The sequence below is a fragment of the Zonotrichia albicollis genome, chromosome 17, assembly GCF_047830755.1.
Source record: "Zonotrichia albicollis isolate bZonAlb1 chromosome 17, bZonAlb1.hap1, whole genome shotgun sequence".
Lineage (NCBI taxonomy): Eukaryota > Metazoa > Chordata > Aves > Passeriformes > Passerellidae > Zonotrichia > Zonotrichia albicollis.
This window is the reverse complement of record NC_133835.1, coordinates 5,800,450-5,826,512: the sequence shown is the minus strand read 5'-3', so window position 1 is coordinate 5,826,512 and position 26,063 is coordinate 5,800,450. Positions and strand designations below refer to the sequence as shown.

General features: G+C 41.7%; 1 long non-coding RNA gene across 6 annotated transcripts in view; it reads right to left on the bottom strand.

The window, feature by feature from the left end:
* LOC102073192 (uncharacterized) overlaps window positions 1-26,063 on the bottom strand; it is a 159,419-nt gene that overhangs the window by 17,132 nt on the left and 116,224 nt on the right. For 5 of the 6 annotated variants that reach the window (XR_012583012.1, XR_012583017.1, XR_012583013.1 and 2 more), the window contains 2 exons: window positions 20,629-20,790; window positions 7,625-7,752 (listed from right to left, as the gene is read on the bottom strand). This is a non-coding gene — a long non-coding RNA (uncharacterized LOC102073192). The remainder of the gene's footprint in view (window positions 1-7,624; window positions 7,753-20,628; window positions 20,791-26,063) is intronic. The other variant, XR_012583015.1, reaches the window with a different exon arrangement.

The following is a 26,063-nucleotide window of genomic DNA, read 5'->3' as shown; positions in this document are numbered from 1 at the left end:
CCAGTTGGTAAATAATGAAAGTTTCCACTTAACGTGCAAGGCAGCTCACCCAGGGGACGAGGGCTTGGTCCCCTCCCAGGCCAGCAAGCTGTCATCCCTTGCACTGCACACACAGCTGAGAGCTGTGCCTTGGAGCGAGGAGAAGCCAGAGCCCAGCTGAGCCCAGGGCCAGATGCTGCTTTGCCACGAAGAACAGGCACTTTTGGACACTGGAGTGATGGTTGCACAACCTCTGGCAGGATCAAGCCCAGAAGGGAATGGAAATAAAAAGCTAGAATAAATAAGTATGCACAAATAAGAGGGGGGAAAGCCCCAGTGATGATTGATCTGCCATATACAATTGTCAGAGCTGAGCTCCAGCACTCAGTTTGATAAAGAAAGGGCAATTCTGGTACTTCTCCCCTGAGATGGCAATCCTGGCATGACTTTCTACTGTTTCATTGTGGGCACCAGCAGGAATGGTGCTGCTCATACTCCACAGACCACAGCCTGAGAGCCCAGGGGAGGAGCAGATACCTGAAGTGAGAATCAGTTACAGCATTTTCGGGAACTCCTATGAGTGGGGTAAGGAAAACAAGCAAAGCCAAGCTCTCAGAGCTCCTGCTGGTAGCAGAGTGGGATGTTCTCAGAGTGGGAAGCAGAATCACTGCCAATGTACACTGACTGGTGGGGAGAGAGTTCCCACTGCGGGCAGATGGGCAAGGGACCATTGTCAGGCAGAGAGAACTGGAGCAAATGTAAAAAATATCCCAACCCATACAAAAAAAGCTTTCACTGCCACACATTACTGTACTGTGTTTCCTTTGCATCCCAAATATCTTCTGAGGAGACAACAGTCCTTATGTCTGACTCCTCTCCTCCCCTCTCTGAAGGTGCTGCTTTTAACCATATTTCCTTCATTCATTCATACATGGCTGCTCACTTTTCTGTATGACTGCACACTGCTTGCTTCTCATTTCTGATGCACTTGTAAGACCAGCAGTAAAGCTATTGGAACCAAAGATCTGTAAATATCTTCTGGAGGACTCATTATGCTCCTCGTCAATCCCACACCCCTCTGGTGTGTCCAGCACTGACAGCTCATCAATATCTGCCCTCCTGGAGTCTGTGGGTGATCCCTTCCCTCAGGTGGCTTCAGCCACATCTTTGCTCTCAGGGATGAGTTATGAATTATTTGTGCAGTTCTAGGCAAACCACAAGAAATATTGAGACTGGGTATTGAAGTAAATAAGAAGAATGTGTGTGTGTGTATATATATATATATATATATATATATATATATGTTCAGTAAATGGCCATGACAAAAATAACATCAGAAAACAAAGACAGTGGAAGGAAAGATATATATTTTGACAAGAAGTCTGTGCATTTTCATTGTATTTATGATGTATTAGTTCTACATTTGAAGAGATCATTCAGTTTAGGCAGGAAAATTTTGTTTTGTTTTGTTTATTCTCTTCAAGACAAAAAAAGACAGAAGTCAAAAGGCTGATCCTCAGTAGTTTATTCCATATTACCTAGTACAAAACAACTGGAGGTAAGGACTGAACCAAGATCTCCCCTGGATGATTTTACAGACTAATGCAGCTCTTTTAACCATCCCACCACAGTCTGGAAAAAATTTATTCATAAAAGGAATCTTCTAGCAGAGGGATGAAACTGGACATACTGAATTCGGAAATATTTAAAAGCATTTTATCAGTTAGTGGTGGTCAAAAGCAGCATCACTGCAGTATTTGTTTTGTGAGGGAAGAGCTACATGAACTTTGGTATTAGTATTAGTGGCATAAAATGTCATCAGGTGAGTAGAATTTAGGAGAGAGTGGCAGAAGATAATAAATCTGGGAGTTCCTGTGGCCATAATGCAGTCAATGAATTCTCTGGACCTCACTTTTCCCCACTGTAAAACAGGTACAATCCATTATGTTGGTGAGAATTCATTTTTTCTAGATGTTTCTTTGAACTTGGCACCTGCCATGGACACACAATGTGTGTGAAGAATGGAGGAATCATAGAATGGTTTGGGTTGGAAGGAACCCTAAAAACCTTTCCATTCCAACTCCCTGGGCATGGATGCCTTCCACCAGGCCAGGGTGCTCCAAGCTCCATCCAAACCTTCAAGGATGGGGAGTTCAGACTGAGCTCATCTCAGACACCCCTGACACAGGCTGTACATGAAATATCTGGCAGTAAAAAAAAAATCTGAACACTGAGCATCCAGAGGGGAATGCTGCAAGTCCACTGAGTGCAGCAGAAATGTGAACTCATGGAGTGCTGTAGGTTGGAAAAGACCTGTAAGATCAGCGAGTTTGTGTTATACCATAATTGCTCAGCTTGCAAATCAAACAGCAAAACAATTAGCATGTGAGTGTACCTCACACACCTGAACATCCCCCACTTCACTGAATCCTTTATGTGGAAACATTTGCCTCTCACTTTAAACAGATGTAAAGCAAATTTGCCTCAGATCTCTCCACGCTTTCCACATTGCCAGGTAATACCTGGCAGTGCTACTGCTCTCACTGAGCAGTGTGAGGCTAAAACCCTTGAAGTGAAGGCACCTTTGTTCCATCACTGGATTCTTTGGAAGTACAAGGCATTGGACACATCCCAAACCCATTTTTCCATTTGTAGAATGAAGAGTCTTTTCAACTGAGTTGTTATAACTGGATCCACCACTACAGAAGTTGGGTGTATGTTTGCCATATTTTCTACGTGGGGTATGAACACATATTTCTTTCCAAAGACGTTTATTTCCAAAAGAACAGACTGACCAGAAATCTCAGAATTAAGGAATATTAAGAATGACAAGAGGGTGGGAACGAGGAGAGCAGAGTACACTGCAGTGGGGTTATTTCAGTCTCATGTTCTTTTTTTGAGACCTCCTTTCCCAGGCCAATGTCACACTTTTGCTCCTAAAACAGTGACCACAGAGGAGAGGACCTGGTCTGGCCACTTGGTCACAGCTACCTAAGGCAGCCAGAAAGTTCAGTGCCTGTCTGTGGTTTCAAATCCCAGAACCCATAAAGCACAAATACAGGTTTCAAATGCTAGGCTGTGACCTCTCCACTCACCAATAAAACATGCCCAAAATCATAATAAACAAAACATTACAATTCAGGGTGGCAAGGCATAAACCAGTCATATGTATTTTCTTTCTGGCCACTTAAGCAAATCTTAGGCTTTACCAAAAACTACCTCAGTGAACTAAGTTAGCAAAACAATCCTGATTACAACATAGGTTAGAAAAAATAAGTCAAATAAACTTAACCTAGAGTTTCTCGTGGGATGTTTTATGTTCTTGTTGTTGCAGAGTGGAATGTGGGCCAGGGTAAACATGGAAGGGACACAAGTGTGATAATATAATGACACCTTTTATTAGCTCAAACACACACACACAAAAAAAAAGAATAACAGAACTTTAGATAAATCAAAGGTCTTTTTTCTTCACTTTCAAGATGCAGAAAGGAAAAACCACAGCTTGTGTATTCCTGACAGGGCTCATCTTGTCAGGAGCATGAACCCACGTTGTTGGTTTTTCATGTGTCTGGATAGCCAGAAAAGGAGGGGGAAGGGGAGAAAAAGAGTGGCTTTGTAGAAATTGAAGGAACTGACATCTGGTTGTACAAGGATACAAATTTCCAGGTCACACTTAAGAGCAGGAATAATAAACTGCAAGGAGTTGCTGGCTACTTTCAGACTGACACTGTGGTAACCTTGCTAAGCTGTTTTCCCTGGGCTACTGATAGAGCTCCAGCCCATCGCAGTCAGGGCAGCAGCAGAGGCAGAATTTTAGGAAATATTTAGGAAATATTAGGAGATAAAGATGGGCACTCCTGTGTATCTGGGGATCTTCACAGAGGGGACAAGATTCAGAGCTGCTGGATGGAAAAGAACCCAAACCAAACAAAAACACATGAAAAAACCCCAAACAAAACAAACAGTGCCCAAGAGGAGATAAACCCACAGATAAAGAGATGTGTTGGCAGTCTGGTATCTGCTGGCTATTATCAGACTTGGTGCTGTGGATTAATGATTTCTTTTCTGTCCTCTTACATCTTTCTCAGCCCCTGCCATCATTTATTATAGCATCCTTACTTTGCTGCTCAGATTGACAAAAGGGAAATAAACTTTACCCTGCAGGTGTTTTCAGGAGGAAATACCTTTTCCCCAGGAACTGGATACTAGATTTAGTGAGTAATAGCTATTCTTCCCAACAGTTCAAGACACTGTAGTAGCAGACACGTTTTGCCTGGGTATTTCAGATATGTCCACCTATGTCCTAAACAATACTGGTCTCCTGTGAATACACATTTTTAAATGTAGAAAGTATTTTACAGCAATAGGCTACAAAGTGTATTAAAGGATCTATCATGTTGATTTTAAAGGATTACATTTTGACATCTTTGATGCAGACACACCAAGAAGCTTAAAATGTATTTATCACACAAGAACCAGATTAAATCCATTTTACTCTTTCTAAGTAGATCTCAAACTTCCTTAGCAATAATGGCATTTTTTTTTCAATTGTCTAAAATAAAAAGAGGGATTAATAGGATTTAGGATGACTGGAAAGAAGAAGCAGTCTCTAAAGGAAATTTCAGAATATAGACAAGGGAGATGGAAAGATGGGCCTTTCCTAACATATTAATACCCTCCTACCTGCATTTAGTGCAAAACTACAAATAACTTATTTCCCTAAATGTTAGTATACAAATAAAAAATTATGTATGTAGTTATCATTTATTACATATGTGTATGGCTGCAGAGATGCAAAGAGGGAAAGCAGGAGGAGCCTAATGCAGGGAGAGGCAGCTGGAGAAAGGCTGAAGGAACAGGAGAAAAGTCAGGAATGGATCAGCTCTACCAGGAGCCAAGGATGGGTTCAGCAAGTGTTTGAGAAAGGCTCAGGGAGAGAGACTGGCCCATGCAGGGATTGCAGCAGCTGATGGAGCAGCCACAGGCCCTGGTTTGGGCTGCAGCACTGTCTTTTGACCCCATGTCTCTGCCAAGCAGCTTTTCATGGAATAAGACATTACATTTTTTAATATTTGCTCCAACAGCATAACTCTGAAACACAGATCCACAGTAAAAGAAGGAGAACAAAAATCTGCATTTATACCAGGAGCAGTTTCTGCATTTTCCATAGAAGAAGGAACCTCAGGACAAAGTGGAAGGGCTGTGAATGCCCCATGGGGCAGCCCTGGGAGTGTGAAGCTCTGCACTGCAACCCAGGGCTCAGCCCTGCCGAGCTCCAGCGCTCCAGGATAAACCTTGATGGGTTTTGGAAATGGCTGCAGAGGACAAGTTCCATCTCCAGGGATTGCCTGGAGCATGGCACAGGAGTTACCCCATTGCCAAGGACTGCAGGGAGGAGAATTTAGCTGGTGCTGGGTGTGCCCTGGTTGATTAGAGATACTCAGAGTACCAGGGAGAGTGCCCAGATATTGGGAGACAGAGGCCACAGTGAGCTCTTAGCTGCAAGCACTGGGGAGAGAAACACTGCTGGCCACCACCTCACTCCCCATTAGCTCCCTGAAACTAGGAGAGGGAACCAAATGGCAAAAAAACCATGCCTTTATATCCCTTAAAATTGATTTTCTGCATTTCTCCTGGTCTCCTGCCAACCAAGCTATTGTCTGCTGCAGTAGCAAGCTGAATAAAAATGAAATCTCTTTAGGGTTATTTTTATGGATTATACAGCTTTTAGTTAACAATTACTCTGCCACTAAGGCTAACATGATTTAAATGTCTTTTTTGGAAGAGAACAAACTGGCACATGGGCACATTGACAATGCCAGGTTGCAAAGCACCTCTAATGTCCAGTTAACATCTGGGCAATTTCACAGGACATAGTCCATAGGCTTTTTTGTATTTCTTTGCCACAGAAATCTTTGGAGGGTGAATGGTTTTGGAGACAAGGCCTACAGAGTAGGCCAAAGATCATGATGTAAACACATCAACTTTACCTAAGTGCATTGCACCTTTATCCAGGCCTAAATTGAAATATTACTCTTTGCAATAAGCACAATGAAAAGAGAGGGAAACCCATTTTTTGCAATTTTGGAAGGGCAAGGGTGATTTCTACTGTAGCTGACTATACATGGCTGCTTAGACAACAGCTGAAATTGGCCTTGATACAGGAAATGCAAAAGAAAGCAAAATGCATGAGTGATCCATAGCATTATTTATTGTAGCAGCTTTGGGTCACTCCACAGGTCACATTTTTGCTTTATTGGATTAGAAGTGAACACATATGTGCATCACACACAGAGAGAAAATTCTTGTCTCTTTTGGTCTGATTTTTGGCTAGGTGGCAAGAAAATACCATTTTTCCTTTACCATAGTGAAACAGTGACAGAAAGGTTTACCCCAGCACCTGCCATCCTCACCCCAAATCTCTGTCCAGCTCTCCTTCAGCCATGCACAGGTGTCCCCTTCTTGTCCCAATATGGTCCCATTAAACTGAGCCACTGCCTCCCCTCCAAGCCATTCATGCCTGTGGGGTGGGCAGCAGGCTGACAGTCACAGTCCTGGTTTTGTGGAAATCAGACAAATCTCCCGTTTCTGGAAGGAGCAACTGCCCTAAATCTCAGTCACTGGTGCAGCTCTTTAAGAGCACAGTAATTCTCCACCAAATTGAATCTTCCCTGACAATTGGCAGCACATCAGAGACAATTCACAGGCATATTTTTTCCCCTTTCCTAACAGGAAATAGGGCTTGTGTTACATTTACAGTGACCTGGAGCTCCGGGGGCAGACTAATATCTCACCTAAACAAACAGACAGTATTTCTTCCCCAATACAGGCAGATGGGCTGAAAGGGAAAGCTGACTTGGCTGTGGCCTTCCCAGCTCCCAGCAGCAGTGTGGGAGGCACCAACAAAGTGCAAACCTGTGAACACCAACACAGGGATCCCCAACGCAGCACAGGATGATGGCTCAGAAAGTTTGGAGCTGCGGGTCAGCCTTTGCACTTGGTGTCTGTTTTTGTTTTTTTTGAAATTACCATTGTCTCATCTCCTGTGGATCTCAGGGGGGTCCCTCTGATGGTGTGAACTGAGGGGTTCATTGCTCACCCCATGGTAAGGCAGAGAGGACCCAAACAGCCTCCTCTGCTAAACCTCTCCACCTCCTCGCAGTCTGCAGCACTTCCCCAGGAGGCTCCCACTTGCCTTTGTGGGGACTGAGAGATAATTCTGGGCTTTGTTTGTGGTGGATTTGAAAAAGCAAACTCCAAACTGTGTAAAATGACTCTGGGGGACAGTAACTTACAACAGATGTCACAATTGTTCAGTGTCTGACTGACGAGAGAGATCTCAGAAATAATAAACGCCTACATGTGCTTGCAACACAAATAGTATTCAGATACTATTTTTTGTGGATTTCCCTGCCCTGATGTGCTACATGTCTGCTTTGCCCTGAAGTGATAGCCTGCTCATCCCTTGTAAAAATCAGAGAAACAAACCCAAACTTGATGGGGAAATCTCCTGATTGCAAAACTCCACACCGTAAGTGCATCGCACCAAGCATGCACACGAAAAGCAGAAGTGAAAAGAAGTTTCACACCCATTAACTCAAAAAGCCAAAAGCAGCAGAAAATCCTGCATCTTTCAATGACTCACCTATTCCAGAAATGGGATTCACCTCTCTGCTGCCCACAACCCCACTCAGCTTAGCAGGAGCTGCTGCTCTGGAATAAAAAGGCATTGCTTGAGTGTGCACAAGATCAGACCTCATGAGCTTCCCATGCCTGTAGAATAACCAAGGAAAGCACAGTTTAGAGGTGAAGGCAATATGTCTCCCATATCTCAAATATATTATATATATTTCCATATTGTTCCCATATATTTCCAAAATACCATGGAGAACTAAAAACCCTGCAGCTCCTCCCCTGCATGTCTGTCCCCCATGGCAAAGCGGGAGTCTCCCCAACAGCTCAGGGTGAGCACCCATGTGAGGGAGCCCCTCTGTCCAACACCTTCCTGAGCCTTGGCCCATCCAACAGCATTCCTGTCTGAATCCTGTACAGGAAAAAATACACTTCAGGCTGCTGAGAGCCAGACAAAGTCTGCCTTTCTAGACAAAACCAGAATAGCGGCAGGAGGAGTGAAATCCAACGTGGGATAAATGTCTGCAGCAGAAAATATTCTCGGAGGGAGCAGCAGAGAGACAGTGTCAGGGGAAGGAGCGATGCTGCTGGAATGGCTGGCTTTGAGCTGTGGTGTTGGCTTTTCAGTGAAACCACAAGCCTGCTCATGCTAGGCACAGAGCTCCCTCTCCCCGGTTGTTTCCAGGAATCGGCCATCAGCAGTTGACAATTAGAGGAGCAGTGTGAGAGCTGTGGCTGCCTGGTCTGAGATTCTTGGTTCACTTTTTTTTGCAGGAGAAACAGCTGTTGACCTTCTGTTTTCTGTGTACTCATGGCCATGGTGTTGGATAGAGGTATTTTAGGATGACCATGTGTTTTTACACCAACAGAACCCCAACAAATCTCACCTTGTTGGGTAGACAAGCCATGTGCCAGCCAGCCATCACTCCTACTTGTGTGGATACTCTCTAATCATCCCCTTGTCTACTTCTGCTAGGCCAGGGCTGAATTTGGGAAAACAACTGAATTTTAACTCCCTTAATCTATTTTGGGGCCCCCAAAACCTCCTGCTGAAGCTTGGTGAAACCCTATGCCAGCCTCAAATGAGTGAGAATTTTCTGTGACTGCATCCTGTGGTTTCAGCTGGTTTTGCAATTAAGTTTGTGTCCTAGTTTCATTCTAAATTTTAGCTGATGCCATGCTCAACTCAGATAAATCAGAACCTTAAAATGAAGCTCAACCCTGTGTGAGCTTCTTATCTAAACTAAAAGCTCTCTAAACTAAAAGTGCTGCCTGAAAGTTTTCTGTTTTGTTGTTGTTTTTCTCTTTTTTCTCTTTCCCACCTCACTCCCAGTCAAGTCAAACTCTCCCCTAGTCACTTCTCATTCCTTTATGGCATAAGGAGTCTCTCAGCATGTTCGGAGGTGGCTACTGGGCCTTTCCTTGCAAATTCACATTAATCAGAGGCTTTGCTTTCAGCCCTCATGAGTTGCTGAAAATATAAATGCAAGCAGCTCTGTTCTGCATGGATAAGTTTGTGCTGATGGGCTTTGAATACTGGGCTCAGGGTGCCACAAAACCCCATCTGGGGTTAACACATGGGTGACTGCTGCCTGTGCATCATAGGGCACTGTTTGTGTGACATGAGAAGCCCTTTCTTGTCTTGCTAATAGCCCAGAACATGAAAAAGCAGGAAAGATAAACAAGCAATAAAATGAAGATGAGTGGTCGAGTGGCTCAGGTCTTTCCAAGGCTCAAGGGCTTCATGTCCTTCCACGAGTCTGAAGTTGAGAAGCTGAAATCTGGAATTTAATCTAAAGCTGAGAAATGAGAGGTCAGGGGGAGGAGGCCACTTGTATGTGCTGAAGGTTGGGAGATGCAGTCGTGTGCTTTTGGTTTTGCAAGCAAACGTGTTTCCTCCATCTGTGTGAACAAGGAGCAGAGAAAGTTAACATTGCAGGGGAAATACAGGAGAGGGAAAGGGGCTGAGAAGGTTTTGGCTACCCAGCAGAAAAATTGATGGGATTTCAGCTTCAGCTCGGTTGTGTCTTCATTTTCCAATACAAATCATGAAAAAAGAGCAAAGGCCCAACAAAAGGGAGAAAGGGGAAAGACCTTTTGAGGGCTGTACCAGCCAGGCCAGCCACATGACCTGTGAGAACTCAATTTGGATTTTATGTGGTGGAAAGTGTGCCTGAGACTCTAAATAATGCTGTGTTGTCTGGAATGCCACGGAGTCCCAGCTAGATGGGGTCTTGAGTCAACACAGCTCGAGGGAAAACTCTGCAGGAGTCCCATGGAAATAAATAAATATAAAAAATTCAGCAGCATTCAGATATTTAAAGAGGTTTTGTTATTAGGTAATTAAAATAATCACCAACAGCCAATGAAGTCTTTAGCTGTGTTACCTTTGTATAATTAGTAATCTTTTAAGTATTACCTCTGTATAAATGCATAATTTTTTTGTCTGCCTTATCCTGATCTGCCTTGCCCTGCCCAATAATCTCCAGCATCCCCTTTCTTCTCCATAATTTCTTTAAAGGTTCTCTTAAATATTCTTTCAAGTGCATCTAATCTGCTGGATAAAACACTGAATTTGTTCATTTTGTTACAAATCTCCAGGCAAAAAAATAGAATTTGCTTAAAGCTTGTCATGTATTAGTAAAAAAACTCTGCCTAAATCTTGGAGTCTCTGTGGTGGTTCCACCACCTAAACAGGGTTGTAGTCCAAAGAGTTAATACACACAAAGAGTTAATAATGAAATTTTGAATAAAAGTAAAAAAAAGTACCTTTTTAAACTGAATGAAGGAAATATTAATGATGGACAAATAGAAAATGTATGTAGTGACTAGAATAAAATGATTGAAAAATCCTTGGAAGCTCTTACAAGCAGCTGGCATTGGCTCAGGCTGTGTATTCATTGAGACACTAGAAATCTTTCACCAAAAAAAATTGGAAATCAATCTGTGGAAAAGCTGGTAAAGTTTCCTTTTCTTAGCTTCTAGTGCGGGCCCATAATACAGTTTATTTTTTTTAAGCTATCAGATAATAGCAGATGCACAAAACTTTCCCTGTGACCCTCTCCCTGTCACACACAGCCCCAAATCAGATCCAAACCGGATAGTGTGGGCAGAACAATGGGAAGCAGATAGCATCTGCTGCTGTAAAACTAAACACAAAAGAAGGGAACAAGAAGAAAAATCACACACCAAGTGACTAAATGACTGTCTCCTTCCCTCTTCCACCTTTTTTTTTTGTTTGTTTTTCTGGTAACTTGATGGAAATTCAAATCTCAAAGCAGATCATTGGGGTGGAGAGAAAGGGCAGGAGAGGAGGAAGGAGATAACTTGCACTTTGCTAAGACCAGGCTGCTGCCTTTTCACACAGGTATTTTGTTGAGAGGAGCTGGGCAATGACTTCTCTGAGCAAGCCTGCACTCCCTAAAATGAAGATGAACACCTGCTGCCATCCATGAACTTTGATTGCACACTTAAACAAGGCTCTTTACTATTCTATATTTACTATCAACAGCACTTCTTATTTTTCTGCTTCAAAATTGTCAGGCAGTGAGTCACAGAGTGAAAAAAGAAAGGGATGTGATTTCTATGATCCACTTTGTACAGGCAGTAATATAAAAGGTGCAAACAATGTATTACTGCTGTCATTCCTGCTGGAATGTTATTAAGAGCATTTAGGAATCCACTGGATTCCTCTATCACATCCCAGTACAGAATCTTTGTAGAATATACATAAATTGTGAAAAAGTACTTAATATCAACTTCAGGTCTTTTTTCTCCTATCTTTTTTCTGTGTATCAAAAAAAAAAATCAATCAAACAAACAAAAACAAAAAAAAAGGAGAAAAAACCCTAAAACAGTAGATTCCATGAAAACTCAAAGGCAGCTTTTGAAAGATCAGAAGTCAAAATGAGATGAAATGCTTCACTCCACACAAATACATGAGATTTGTCCTGCCAGCCTAATTACATGAGGAGCCAGCCCTGTGCTCTACCCTTTTTATCCCTCTTAGCTGTGTAAACTACTCAAAACTGGAGGGCACACGTCACTTACACTGACATGCAAATCATTACTGCTTTGTCTGCCAGGAAATTTGTGTAAACCAATGCTGAGTTCAGGTTCATTATATTGACATTTTTACCAACAAGTAAATTGAAAGGTTACATTGTTGACATACCAGATGTTATGCAAACTGCTTTTCAAACCATGGTTTCCATACATCTCTATAAATAAATAAATTAGACACTTACAAATGGTGTGTGAATCAATATATGGTAAATCACCAATTTATAAACACATAGCAAAAACTACTGTGTGTAAACCCCATATTTCACACAATGTCAAAACCTCCTTTTCCACCCAGTACTTTTCATTTCCCTGAAAATAGCTGTCATCTATGTAAATGTTTTTCCTCAAGACCAACTGTTCTTCATGGGAAGAACAGTGCATGGAAACCTGGTTGCCTGAATTAGCACATGGTGTTATCAATGAGAGTTAAGAATCCAAGTGAGAGTTGGGCTACAACGCAGCTTTAAGGTTTTGAGTTTATGTAGCTAAAAGAGTAGATTTGCATGTGCTAATTTCAGGAACATTCATTTTTTTAATATGGATTTGCTCCAGTTTGGATTTAGCCTCGGGTTATTTTGACCCCCTCCTTCTGCATTCTTTTGTCCCTTGACTCGAATAACAAAAATGAGCAAAATGCTGTTTTGTCCAATGAGATACTCATTTCTCATTTGAGACTGTTCTCCCTTCTTGGTGATGCAAATCAGCACTGACCTTGGAAATTCAGGCTCTAGGAAGCACATGATGTTCATAACAAAATCTCAAGGCTTGATACTGTGATTTTAAAATGGTGCTTCATTCCCTCTGTTTCAGGACTAAAACTAAGAGAAGCAGCCCCAGCTTAGCTTACAAAGGACTTCAGGTACCTTAAGCTCTACTGCAGCACAGAAAATGGAGCTTGGTCCTTGTTTGGTCTCCCACTGCAATCACTATTTCTCTAGAAGTCCACTGCAGTGCCCAAGATTCCTTGCTGTGCCCAGTTTCCAACATATGAATGTATTGTGGTGTAAATCAGGGCAAAACACATAGATATCCTAAATCTCCAGCTGCAGAAAAATGAGATTTCTTGGAATGACGGTGCTGCCTTCTGCCAGTTGCCTCATCTCCTGATCAAAGAAATGTTATAACAAATCAGCTTTTATGTAGGACCTTATATACATCCAACATACAGATACAGAATGGTCTCAATACACTCCAAAAGGCTCCTCTGAGCTGGAAGAAGCCTTGATCAGTGCAGAGCCTCCTCAAGCAGCTGTGACACAGGACTGTGTCTTTCCCACTTTATAATTCTTTGCTGAGTGCTCATACTGAAATTGTTTCATAACCACATGAATTTGGAGTTTTCATTTCGCCCTTGGAAGAAATGTAGAGCCTGGCACACTGACAAGTATAACAGTGTGTAAAAGCACAATTAACTTATGCTCCCACCCCATTTTTTTACATTTCTAAGGAAGCCCTGAGATTTCAGAGTGATTGTTTTCACTTCAGAGCCAGCAGCACACGATCACTTCATCAGCAGTGCCGTGCAAACCCGGCGCATTCAGCCACTGGCACGAGGAGAGCTCACAGCACATCCTGCTCCTTCCCCCTGCCACAGGCTCCTCAAACCAGGGAAACAGGAATTAAAACTACCAAACACCAATTAAATACGGTGCTAACAGACTTAGCACCATAATCCCTAGGTTTTGTCTTAGTACAACCAACTTTTTAATTTCAAAATGCAGATTTGTCTATGCATAAACAAGTAGCACCTCAGAGACTAAAGATCAAACAAAGTTTTTCAGAATATTTAAGTCAGTTTATGCCCAAGGATGCTGAAGTTATCTGCTTGCCAAGTATTTTGATTGGGATCCTGAATTCTCAACTCACCTTGATGAAACACACACAGCTAAAAAGAAAATGGTTTCAGTCACTCCATGCCAAGATCCCAACACTACAAATGTTTATGAACTTTGGTATTTACCTGCTTTCCAAAGACAGCTTGGGAGAGCAGAGTAATTGTAAATGTTTGCAGAATGCTGTGTGACTGAAACAGAGCAGTCTGTGAAAGTGGAGCTTACTGAGGCAAGAAACTTTTTAATTATTTTGAAGCTGTTGAATGAGCAAGGCTGAAGTTCCCTGTGCTTAACATAGGTGCTGTTTCAAACCATTGCTCTAAATTTGGTTCCCTGATGAATTCAGCTTCTGCCACTTGCTTCCCCGAGGTCTCAATGACACCATGTAGAGCATCTCACTTGCATTTCATCTTCTTCCTGAGTGTAGACTCCCAAAACTCTTAAACTCTTTGCTGGTCTTACAACAGATCTTAGCAATTGTCTATTTTCCTTTTAGTCACCCTGGTATTGACCTATCTTTGGCAGCTACATGCAGATATCTCACTTGTAAGTGGTGATAACAAAGATCAGAGCAGCTTTCAGATGTAATCACCCTCATAATCACCTTAATAATCTCGAGTGAAAAAAACCCCAAACCAAACTTCCAGAGTTCATCTGTCTTAAATTCTCTTAGAGTTTGCTTTAGATACCCACCAGACCTGTCACTTCTAAGGGAAAGCACTTCAAACCCACTATCAAGCTGACTATCACTTCAGAACCAGCATCCCTTGGACCATAAACAGCTCCAGCCATGTCTGCCATTCCAGCACATTTGATAAATCTGCACACGGTCTGCCTTTACCAAGCCCATGCAGACATTCTGCCAGACACAATCATCTCTGGCTAGCCTGCCAACCTGCAAGCTCTCCCAGGCACACGGTCAGGAGGAACAGCCAGCTGCAGAAATGGATAAAATTGCACCTAAAAGCAGAACAGAATAAAACACCACAAGGCCTCTGTGATCTCTCTCTCACAAGCCCTGTGCAGGGCTTTAAAACTCTGTTTAAATACATGGATAAATAAATTAAAGAACTCTGCCACTCCCAAATGTTGCAAGGGTCACACATTAAGAGCACAACACACATATATCCACCCAAAAGGCTAAGGGGGCTGGTTAGTTTTATATTGTGATGCTTTGCTCTGTGGATTCAGAGTCTTTTTTAAATTGATTGTTCATTTTTAATGGAGTTCTAATGAAACACCCTTAAGCTCTGCAGTGGTTTGCATCTATGGCTAGCAAGCCAAACACCAGCGTGTTTTGTTTCAGTTTCACAAGTAGCATTAGAGATAAGAGAGGGTAAGATCGTGCCCTGGTTTTACAAGGCTGTAAGAGGCACTTAGGGGCCATAGAGTCTCCTGCTTGGCTGCCTAAAGCCTCCTCTGGTCATTAAATAATGTGAAAGGCTTATAATAACAGCTGGTGACTAATCTATTCCCTTTGTACAAATGTTTTACATTTGTCACTATAACCATTGTAGAGAGACAGCTCTGCTCTCCTGAAAGCTGAATCTTGCCCAGAATTCTTTTTTATTTACTCAAAACTGCACCCTTACAAGTCACCACTTGCCAAATATTATCACATCATGATGAGAGCTTGTATTCTGTAGTAGGAATCAGTAAAAGATTGTAGTCACAGGATCTTTATGATACCAAGGTAAGATAAAATATTAAGCAGGAAAAAGGAGTGGGAAAGGTGTTAAAGAAACTTTTTCTTTAAACTAATTGATACCACACTTTCCAAGAGAAGTTTTCCTCAATCTGCAAATGGAAACAAACCCTTCAGTTTTGTATGAAGTTGAAAAAAATATATTAAAAAACCCAGCAGAGCACTGGGTGTTGAGATGCACCACAGATGCACCACAGCTAAGTTCTCTATTGTGCCAGTCACAACTGAGACCTGTCAGACACTGACTCTCTGCTTTCCAGACACACAGGTTCATTTTTTTTTCCCATATTTCATGGCTTTAACATATTGCATATGAATTGCACATGAGAATCACACACACCAAACATACCTCTCTGCTTGTTCAGTGCCTGTTCACTCTTCTTAAAAAAATAATATTTTATTCTTGTTCATCACAGGCTATCTATGGGTCATCCTAGGTGAATGGCAAATTATTTCACTGAATGACTTCTCCAGATGAGTTTGTGACTTGCACAGTGAGGTAGAGCCTGACAGAGAGTGTGAACCTGGACTTGACCCTGATTTCCTGGAGAAGGACCAGCAGCCTCCTTGTTCTAAAGAAATTTTAATTGTTCACCTTCCACACTGTGTGGTCATTTATATCTTTTCTACTGGCCTACTTCCAAGTAAAGGTCCAAGCATCAACCCAGCTTCCAACACTTCAACTGCATTTCTCAGGAATATCAGCCACACACTGTCCCAGGTATTTCAGAGCATACAAATTCCCTTTTTCCCACAGACCCGTTGCCTTCCTGGTAGTAGCGGGGAACTTTCATATTAAAACCCCTTAAAAAGCTTAAAATTCCAAAAAACAGAGATTATGACACTTTTCTTCTATTTTTATAGGTCAGATTAAGACCAAAGAATTTTACAGCCCTTGTCTTGAGTGAAGCCATGTCCTGTCTTTGGGGGTGTCTCTGTGTATTCAGGAAGGTAAAAGAGACAATATTGATGCCTTGATCTGCTCAAAGTATTAAAGCAAAGATTTCACCAAAATCTCATTTCTCATCAACCAAAATGCTCCTCAGCTCTATGTAAGTTGCTGCAAAATCTAGATATTTAAAATACCCTTCTCAAGCTATAAAACAGTTAAATGTTTAGTTTTCAGGTTTTCAGAAGGAAACACCTACATTTTTCCTTAACAGTTTAAAACACTGTTTTTTTTTTTTTAATTTCAAGCTTAAAATATTAAATTGACAAAATCAATCAAATTAACAAAAATTAAATTCAATTTCCCATTCAGCCCAGAAGGAGCTGACAGCTTTTCAGTTCATACACTTAGATTTTTTTTTGAATGCACTCAAAAGTTCCACACAAATATTTTTTCATGCTGCATGTTTTCAGAATTGCCAGAACATAAAGCCAGCCATGGCTGCACCAGTAAGTTCCATGACTGTGAAGGACACATACTCACGTGGGCTCCAACAGCTGTATTCCATCTAATTCTCCTACTGCAGCTTTAGTTTCCTATTGGTTTGGCAACTCTGAAGGTCCAGAATATCTTGTGGCTAACATTAGGCATGAGAAAATAGGTAAAATTTGCTCTGCCTGGAAACAGCAGTGAATTCATGGACATTTTCCATCCCCTGCTGGTCTTCCAGGAATGGTGCCACTCTAGCCCACCTCCTTCTCCTACCTCTGTGTAGGACTCTGTTCCAATGGGACATTTGGGATCTGGAAATGCATAAATGCACCACAGTGGTGCCAAGGAATAACGCAGGGCTGGCTTCAGGTGAAGGGAAGGAGAATCTTGCCAATGGAAAAGAAACCTGGGAGTGATGAATCAACCAATTTCTCAGAAAGTGAGCACTGGGATGGGATGGGATGGGATGGGATGGGATGGGATGGGATGGGATGGCATGGCATGGCATGGGATGGGATGGCATGGCATGGCATGGCATGGCATGGCATGATCTGGTGACAAAGGAGATGTGACTCTTAGAAAAGTCACATGAAACAAAAATGTGTTGCCCAATGCTCCCTGCCATGTCTGGGGATGGCAAAGTCCTCACAGAGGTATCACCAGGAGGAAACTCTGCTGTTGTGTGTGGCCACCTCTTCCCTGAAATCCAGACTCAGAGAATGAAAGAGGAACTAAACAAGATTCTGCAAAACTTGTGCTTTTTTATAAACCTTTCCTAATGCTGCACTCCTTGCATCAAGCTCAGCTGTGGAGCTGTCTTTTGTGACCTACACTCAATATCTATTATCATCATCAATTGGTCCCAAATGAAGAGCTCCTCTGCAATAAATCTGTGACTGTTGGAGCAATGAAAGCCAAATCATGCTCTGTCCAAGAAGCTTAATATCTAAATGCAGGACAAGAGAGAGACAGAGACAAACAAGCAAGAAATAAAAGAGTTCTGAAAGAGAACAACTGTGATAAGCAGGAGTCCCAGCACATCTTGTTCCCTGGAATTGCCAGCTCCCTTTGTAGGCATCATGGCAGGAGAAAACTTCATTCTCTTGGTCCAAAAAATAACCTATATTTTGAATGTTTTGTTATAAATCTGGTTTGATCAGATATGGGATCTCTGGAATGAGAATAAACACAGGCTATCTCGCCAGACAACTCATTGGGTGGTTATCTTTGAGCTGTTTCTCCCAAACAGTTTTATAATCTACACACATACATATTTAATTGTATGCTTTACATGAAATGCTGTGCCTTAGCCTCATCATGAAAACCCATTTTCTGGATAATTGAGATATTTTAATAAAAAAAAATATTTTATTACTTGTAATGAACATGATCTTTTAGCAGTTTCTGGCTTGTGAGGTTACAGGGATCAGGGCTGTGCTGCACCTCCTGTGTTAGGAAGCAAAGATCTTATATGAAAATAGCTTGAATTAAGGAAGTCAGCAAAGAACCATAAATGACACCATCAAAAATTATTTCTAAGATAACCCAGCCCAAACTAAAGTTGGTGGAAATACTCCAAGTAACATCAGCAGAGGCAAGTCCTAAGTATAGCCCAGACAATTTTATAAAATAGAAGTGTTGGCATGTTGTATTTACACAGAATTTTTAAATTCTTTGAGATATTCATACGCAAGGTCCAGTGAAAGGGAAGGCTCTGTCTCTACCTGAATCACCCCTAGAACTCAATGTGACTTGCTCTGTTCCCACACACAGGAAGCACAGATAGTCCAGCCACAGAGGAAGAGGTAAATTTAATCTATTCAGTGCCTTTCTCATCCAAGTAAAGAGTGGAATTACAGGGGAGGAAATGAGGCAAGCCTCAGCTCGGCGTGCTGGCAGGAGCATCCCAGGCTGTGTGGGGTGGGAGACGGGAAGGCAAAAAGGCCTCCTGAGGTTAAACAGCCACCAGCAAATTGCTGGCCTCCCTCAAACTGGAGGAAGCAGCAAGGAGAGGGATTTGAGGGGATACTGAAATTCCTGCCCAAATTAGCTAAAGGATGATGAAGTAGATCTTACCCACTGCAAAACCTGGGCAAAATCTGGGCACAACATGGAACACTCTCAGGCACAGGGGAGGATTTCTGGGCTGTCCTATGCAGGGCCAGGAGCTGGATATTGATGATCCCTGTGTGTCCCTCTCAATTCAGGGTATTTTATGATTCTATGAGTTATGATAACCTAGTGCAGAGAAATCCAAAGACATCTCAAGCTTTTTAATTTAGGTCTGCAGGTAGATACAGATCTGAGAACCTCCACCTGCCACTGCAGTGAGCAAAGGCTGTTTTCAAAAAGGACAGTGGTTCTCACCCACAATGGAGCTTCTAGCACCAAAACCATTATTTGGGTTTTCAGTTTAATTCTCTATAATCTATAGCTCAAGACATTAAACCATTTCCCTCCACGTAGCTTGTCCAAATCAGTGAAAAAATTCACTGCTGAAAAGCAGTGTATTACCATCAAACAATAAGAGTTTGGCAGCTAAAATAACCTTCCAGTAGCATTGATGAGGCCTCAATTAGGCAAAATTTAGCTGTACCACCAGCATTGCCCAAAGCAGGATGGAAAAGGACTGTCTGACCACTGCTTCCCTGGGGACCTCCAGGGAAATGAGATGTATCTCATGAGCTTCTCAATCAGCAGAAAAATTGGAAGAAAAACAAATAAAACAGTTGGTGGTCTCAACTGTGTTTCTTGTGGGCAGTCACCCATGTTGCAAAAGCTTTCCTTGTGATGGGCACTAATTGCTCTCCCTTGTGAGGGATCTCAGTCAAGAAGTCAGAAGTGAAATTAGAATAGAGTAAAGGTCAGGGTGACAAAAGCATTTAGGAGCCTTGCTCCAAATAAGGAGCCAATGGGAATGCTGGTCCCTGTGTAGGAAAAGCCACCTGGACTCACCTGAGCCACACTTAATCAAATGTAGGCAATCAATAAGTTGCTGTTTCAGAGTTTTTCTACAAAATAGGAGGAAAGGCATCTCCCAAATCAGATCAGAGTTTCTGTAGGACACACAGCTTCTCTGAAGGCGCCCATTTCAAATGTCAATAGAAAGATCAGTGCTAAAACCTCAGAAAACTGCCCAATCTGAGGTGCCCTGTGTATCTACAGCACTCTGCAGACCTGGTTGTAGGATCTCTCTCACCTCATCCTATTTCCTAAAATACAAGTGTCTAATTTATGGTCTTCCTCATGCTCTCTGTTGGGAAACACTTCTCCACTGACCCAGATGGACCCTTCACCAAAATTTGAGGCTTGGAGCATCCTCAAGCAGAGCTTCCTCTTTTCTCTGCTCTGCATGGTCTGTGAATGAACCTCAGAGCTGTTGCCAGGTTGGAGAGGAAAATCTTGAGTTTTGGATTTGAGGTTTTGATTGAATCATTAGTGAGTTATCACAGTTATCAGAAGCTGCCAGGCTGAGAGAGGGACACGCCCTCTCTGCCGTGAAATCGATGGAGAAGTGAACAAAGTGTGAAAAAGCAGTTGTGAAACTGCACATTTCCAAAGAAACCAGATGAAACAGGCAGGCAGTGATTCTCAAACCCAAATGTTAGTTCTCTAATCAGAAAGCAAGTCACTGAGTGTTTCTCATGAACAATATATATTTGTGGTTATACAATCTGGAAAGGCACAGTTCCTGATATAAATACAATACTGTCATTGTTAGTCAACTCAGTACATACATGTGGGGTTTTTTCAGTTAAAAATATGTTTTTAATTGCATATCTAATCTTATTTTCAATAATTACGATACAAGCTTGTTTATAGAATTGAGATTTCTGGAAAAAAAAATTGTAGGAAATACAATCTCTTCATGTTTATCCACATGTATCTAAGAACAGATCCTGGATATTCTTCTTATTACAGAGGTACTCTCAAAACCCTAATTTTAAGGAGTTCCCAATCACAACCTTGAACTTGAGGGATCATGGGGAGCTGTCAGAAGGTTCTCATGAAGGACACTGTGAAATGGTACATACCTGCTGGCAAGAAAGTGACACTGGTGTGATGTGGAGTCATGGTCCTAGGTTTTATTCTTCTGTGTGTGTTTACTGCAGGAATAATGTAGAGTGACAAATCTTCAGGCAAGAAAATTTACAGCTGGGCTGTGTCACACAGTGTCAGAGGATGCATTCTGAAGGCTATGATGAAACAAAACAGAAAAAAATTAAATATTAACAGTCAGATTAGATGTGACAAAATGGAAACATGGAATTTTATTGAAATAAATTTAATATTTCTAAGAAGGTATCTGGTGGGAATGATTTTCTAACGTGATATTTCAGAGCTCAGAAATGCCAAATTTTTAAAAAGTCACCGATGGTGGTGTTTCAGTGGAAAATGTTGACATTTTTTCACTTGAACATCACTGATTCTTGGGGAATATTTCATTCTACAAAAGCTTTCCAAGACACAGCCAACTGTACATACATACTCTCAAAAGGAGAGTGGAAGGCTAAGGGGGACATTCCTAGGAGAGCAAATGGAGTTTAGGATAACAGGAGTGGGAAGGTGAGGGTGTGCAGTCACTGCTCTGATCTGAAATGTAATGTCCAACCCCGTCTCCCTTTCAGCTCCAGCTCAGAGTGAGTGTCAGATCCCAAATGTAAACTTTCCCATCTGTGTTATTCTATTAACTGAAAGGGAAAGGGATTAGCATGTGTACTTGTCACATCTTTTGACCTGTTGCATACTGAGACCCAAGGTAATGTTAAAGCAAACAGCATTCTTCTCCCTCTGCCAGGATAAGCAGGGCACGGGGGTGGCGTTTCGGGAGGAGACAAGAAAGCCAGACCACGTAAAACAAAGTATGTACCCTGTGCAAAAATAAACCCTGGACGTTGAAGATTTCCAAAGGGTATACCTTAAACAGGGTGAGAGAGAGAGAGAGAAAACATTTGAGAGGAAAGTTCCCTTCCCTGCCAAGCAGCAGATGGAGGGCCTTCCCACGGAAATAGCTGCAGAAGACAGATCACTGACAGGAACCTCTGCCAAGAGAAGGGGTCCCGCTCACTGTGCTGGTAAAATCTCAGTGCACATTAACAGGATCCTCTGATTTAAACTCCTTCTCCAGAGAAAGGGGGTTGGAGTGTGTCACAGAGCTCTGTAACAGTGTGGCCCACCCCAAAAAGGAGGCAGGTTTGGAAGGATTACATAGTTTGGGGTTTCATTCCTTCTTTTCATTCAGATCCTGGTTTTGCCCTCACTGTGAGTTTATAGAGCACATGTGCACACACAGAGACATGCCTAATGGCAACAATAATCTGCTTTGCCTCTCCCTTCCTCTGCTTTTTATTTCCACAAGGCCTTTGCAGTGATTGGGACAAGATGAAGTGTTGGATGCTGACACTGATAGAGAATCCATTTGGGGATAGAGGGTTTAATGAAGCTGGGCACCAAAAATCTCTTTTTCAAATGTTTCAGTTAACTTGGCACTAAATTATTCATAGAAGAAGAAATTGAGGGCTTTCTGCTCCTTCTGCTTTTTTTTTTTTTTTTTTTTTTCCTGGGTGTTTCTGATTCCTTTGTAAAAGTCCATAGGAGTGCATGTACTTTGTGAAAGAAGAAAACAAACTCAGCATCTCCAGGACAAACCAGTCAGTTCAGCAGTGAGAAAAAAGGCCATTAACTGTATTGCTATCACAGAGAGCCAAAGGAATGGGACAGGATGACCTGGGCACAGCGTGTTAGGAGAGAAGCTCTTCCAAGCAGGCCTAGCAGGTACTCCCTGATATTCCCAACATTTGAACGAGAGCCATTTTATTACTGTTATGGCCAAGGCTTGAGCATCTGATGTCAGAGTAGACAATTAATGCAAAAAATTAGCCACAACTGAGGCCCAGTTCCACTTTTGGATGGTTTTCTTTGCTTACCCTGCAAGAACAACATCAACAAATTAAATTGAGTCCAGCAGTAGACTCTCAAGATAGCAAAATACATGAGGAAAGGATGAGGGAGGTGAATTTGTTCAGCCTGAAAAATCCAAAAGTTAAAGAAGGGACTTTAACTGGTGCCTGCTACTACTGATAGATGGCTACACAGGAGATTGAGTCCAGCTTTTCTCAGACACTGTGAAAGGATGAAAGGCAATGATAACCAGTTGCAAAAAGACAAATTCCTACTTCATTAAAAAATAAATTGAAAGGAGGACAGTTAAGTTTTGGAACAGGTTGCACAAAAGATGGTAAAACACCTAACCTTGCAGATTTTTAAAACTTGACAGAACATGGCCCTGAGAAACCTTAGCTACCTTTGAAGCTGGCCCTCTTTTAAGCAGGGGCAAGTTGATCTACAAATGCCAGTTTCAATCTGAACTAGCCCATGATTCTGAGAGTACCAATTATAATTTCTGCATTGATATATACAATCACTTTCTGAAATCCCCAACTCTTACCTCAACCCTAATGTCCTCCTCTAAATGAAAACTTTTTCTTTCACTCCTACAAACCAGAAAAGCTTTGCTGGAAATAGAGTCTGCACCACCTGCCCTTTGTGCCTTCATGGCAAGGTTTTTAAATTCTCTGTGAGCATCATCATCATCATCATCATCATCATCATCATCACCATCTATGACAAAGAGATCTCCAGAACAGTGCAACAATATTGGAAAAAAATTCCCCTGAAACACAGTGCATTTGTGCTCACTGGCAGAGCCATACTGGTAGGAGTCTGGAGAGAAAACCACTAAGGGTGACACACAACTTTCCTGCAGTGACAATAAGGGGAATAAAAATAAATGAATCAGGGAGAGACAAAGAGGAATATCCTGATTTTCCCTTGATCATTTTAACAGGAAATATTTCCCTGTATTTTGCCAAATATTAGGCAAAGCAGGGTTAAAGCTGTAGAGAAACTCAAGGGAGATGGAGAATGGAGTGTGGGGAGCACCACTGAGCTTGTCCTGTGTTGTGGGGCACCAGATGAGACCCCAAACTCTGCTGCTGGGACTCCTGAGCATGGCTCATGGTGTTCCCAGAGCAGGTATCAGCCCCTCTCTGAACAGACTTCTGAACCACAGTCTGTGGCAGCTGTGATAATAACTACAACCATTTCAGTGCTGTGATTGGAAATGTTTTCAGAGTGTAGTTTTTGTCTAAATAAAGAAGGCATTTTCTGGAGGTCAGGTGGCCTGGGTCATTGTTTTGCTGCAAGATAAAAAGAGATGAGTCCTCCCACTTCACCAGAGTTAGTCTTATCCCTTCTCATGACTGGAAGGACCCAGGCTGAGAATACATGGCAGTGTTATCCCAAATTTCCTCATACAACAACATAACCTCATCCTTTTCTTCTCAGTTCCTGAATCATCTTTATGGGCTTGTCTCAGAGCAGTTCATAAACTGCTCCTTCCTCAGGCTAAGGCTGCCCATGCTGTGCAAGCACAGGGTGCAACCTTGACACCACTCCCATGGTGCCATCCTTCCAGAAGAGATGCACACAGTGGTATTTGTACCAATTTACAGTCTGGTGCCTCTAAAATGAAATTTTCTAAGTTCACTGTAAATGCTGAGAGAATAATTCCAGAGTCTTGACATATATCTGTGCCGAAGTTTGTGGATTTATTAATATCTGATATTAGATATTAAGAGATCAAATTACCCAAAGTCAAAAAAGAAGGTGTCTAGGTTCTAGGTTTGATATTCACACAAACAGACTGTTCTTTTTAATCAAGTAATTACCTTTTTTATAGCTGTGTCTAATAATGTGCATGTAAATATGCAGGCACATAAATACAGAAACACCCACATGTTTTTGTACTGCACACTCCAGATAAAGAGGAGCAGGGGGAAGCACATCAGGGCCCTGTTTCTCATCACAAATTTCCAGTCTCCTGAAACAGACAGACAATATATGTTTCTCTAGGATTATTCAATCTGTGCACCAAGTCAGTGGCTTTAAAAAGACCCCCAAGCTTTCAACTAGGATTGCTCAGCAGATTTCCACTCTAGTTCTAGACTTCTGGGTCCTAGGAAAATGGCCTGCATAATGCATTTTAAGTTTTAATTAAATTTTCTTGATTTTTTTTTTAATTCTGTCTGAAGAGAATATTAGTTCAAGTATTTGTAGCCCATTTGGTGGTGTTCTGACAGCAGAATGCCAACATTCCCACCCCAGGTGCTGAAAGGCAGAAGGATGCACACACCTGTACACACAGACAAACCCTGCCGTGTTCTGGGTGCAAGACACATCTGATGATTTCTCCTTGTTTAGTAGCACAAAAGTAAAAGGAAAACATGGTGTGGGACATTTTAATGCCCTAAGGCTTTCTATTTACTTGTTTAAAAATAATGTTTCTGTTTTATAAATCAGGATTGTTCAATACCTACTTTTTCATTATCTGTTTAATTGAACCATAATCTATGTCTTCAAATTCTCAATTTCTAACAATTCCTATTATCTGCTTTATGTCAGAGCTGGTGGGGTCTGAGGTTTGTACAGGGTGGTGACATTTCTGATAAGAATACCTTCAATTTTTTATTCTTTAGAACAGGTGAAAAAAAGGATCATCAAAGCATTTTTCAAAGTTGTTGCAAAGATAGAGAACTTTCTGTACAGGGTGGAATTTAGACAAAGTCTCTCTCTAAAATAATAAGTGATGGTGAATAGCACTGGTCACATGGCTTAGAAAAAGTAAGGTTTTTTTACCTAAACTGTGAAGGCCAGAAAACTGAAAATCTTCCACTGGCTTAATTGGAGTTGGGGTTTTACACTGAGTGTTCTAAGAGCAAAATATCCTCTGATTACCTAAGTGGGAGTAGTATTTGGTTGGCATTCGATCTTCCCTAATGTCACTCATCACCCCCAGCCTTTGGGTATCTCTAAACTCAGTGATTTTACTGTTTTTATCCTGTTCTGTTACTTTTCTCCCTGCAATCAGTGCTGTCCACACACTTGGTATAAATGGTAAATAAAAAGCAGCTGTACAAGTGAAAAATAATTTCAGATTTGTCTGTCTACCTTATGAGGATATGGATGTGAATAACACAAATTAAAATAGAGTTCATTCAGAATCAGTTTTGAACCATGGTACATCATGGTCTAGAAGCAAATTACTATCATTTTGCTTATTCCTTGCCACTAACAAAGTCTTCACCAACACAAAGTCCACAGAGAAGTCTCTAAAAGGAAAAAAAATCAAGCTAAATCAACTCTCAAATTCCCATGTAAACTGAGTTTAAGAGTGGAAAATTTCTTTTACCTATTCTTTGGGTGGTACAAAAATCTAAAATTCCTATAGCCCTGCTTCCCTGGGCCAAGTCAAACAAGGATATTGTCCTTTTAATGTCTTAAAGGCTCTGTTTTCTTGTAATGCCAAATGCAATATTTTTTTGAAAACACTACACCAGAAGTTTCCCAGCTGAGAAAACAGGCTGGTGAAAAATGGTTTCAGAAAATGAAATAAACCATGCAAAAGCTG